Here is a 1138-nt window from a genome sequence, read left to right as displayed (position 1 = left end):
TCTTCTGCAAGTTTTCATTGATTTATGATTACTTTTATCCACTTCTTCCCAAAGTACATTTTTCTGCCTCCTGACTGAAATTAAATATCCAAAATAAATTAAGTATATCTTCAGTAAAAAATGTAAATGGTTAACGCTTACTAAAAGAAAATGGCATTATTTGCAGTGAATACCAGAGCGGCCCAATCCAAGTAGTCCTTGGAATTAGTAGAGCGGTCCTAGGAATTAATAAAATAATCATAGAAATTAATAGTATTAGGAATTAATAAATCAGTCCTATGAATTAGTAGAGTAGTCCTTGGTATTTGTTAATCAGTCCTAGGAATGAGTCGTGTTACTAGGAATTAGTAGAGTAGTCCTAGGAATAAGCAAAGAAGTCTTTGGAAATAATCATAGGAATGGGGAAAGTAGTTGAGTGTGAGCCTCAGACCATAGGATTGCTGGTTGAGTTATTAAAGTTATTGGATAAGTCAGCCTCCCATTTTGAAGTTGGAAGATGGCTGGAGTCTTCCAGTTTAGATAATAATCGATATATTTTTGATAATAGCTTTAGAGCACCAAGATTCAAGAATTCTGTTACCCTGATAGGTAGCTGCACGTTTAATTGGTAAATAGTATATTTTTTACATATAATAGATTCAAGCTGGTGGTATTCTAAAAGTTTAGTGCTGCTGATTCCATATTGTGAAGTGAGAATATTTAGAACTTTTCTTTTTCTATTTTATGCTCTAAATGTTTTATTCCTTTATTTTTCTATTGCGTGAAGTTAATCATCTTTTTGTTTTGCAGGATGTCAGGGTTGTTCCAGATGGGTGTAAGCTTACATGGAATAAATGAAGACTTGGATACTTAAGAAATTCCCACCAAGCCATTAAAGAGGAACTGGTTTTAATGCTTTTAAAACACTTATGTGGTTTAAAGGCTGAGCTGATGAATGGCAGGTCAGAGATGACTAGATCAAATAAATTATGTTCATGAATCTGCACATGTTAGTAGAAGAATGTCTACCTTTAAAAAAGTTTAAGTTTAGCTTTCTTTATATCGATCAGTGTGTGTTCTTCTGTGGAAACATGGTAAGTGCCCTCTGGGGACTTAATTCTGAGTTCTAACTGAAAAGAAAAGTCTCCCTTTTCTTATG

This window comes from Melanotaenia boesemani, chromosome 20, assembly GCF_017639745.1.
Source record: "Melanotaenia boesemani isolate fMelBoe1 chromosome 20, fMelBoe1.pri, whole genome shotgun sequence".
In the NCBI taxonomy this organism is placed as follows: domain Eukaryota; kingdom Metazoa; phylum Chordata; class Actinopteri; order Atheriniformes; family Melanotaeniidae; genus Melanotaenia; species Melanotaenia boesemani.
The sequence above is the reverse complement of the archived record's forward strand: the minus strand, read 5'-3'. Positions refer to the sequence as shown.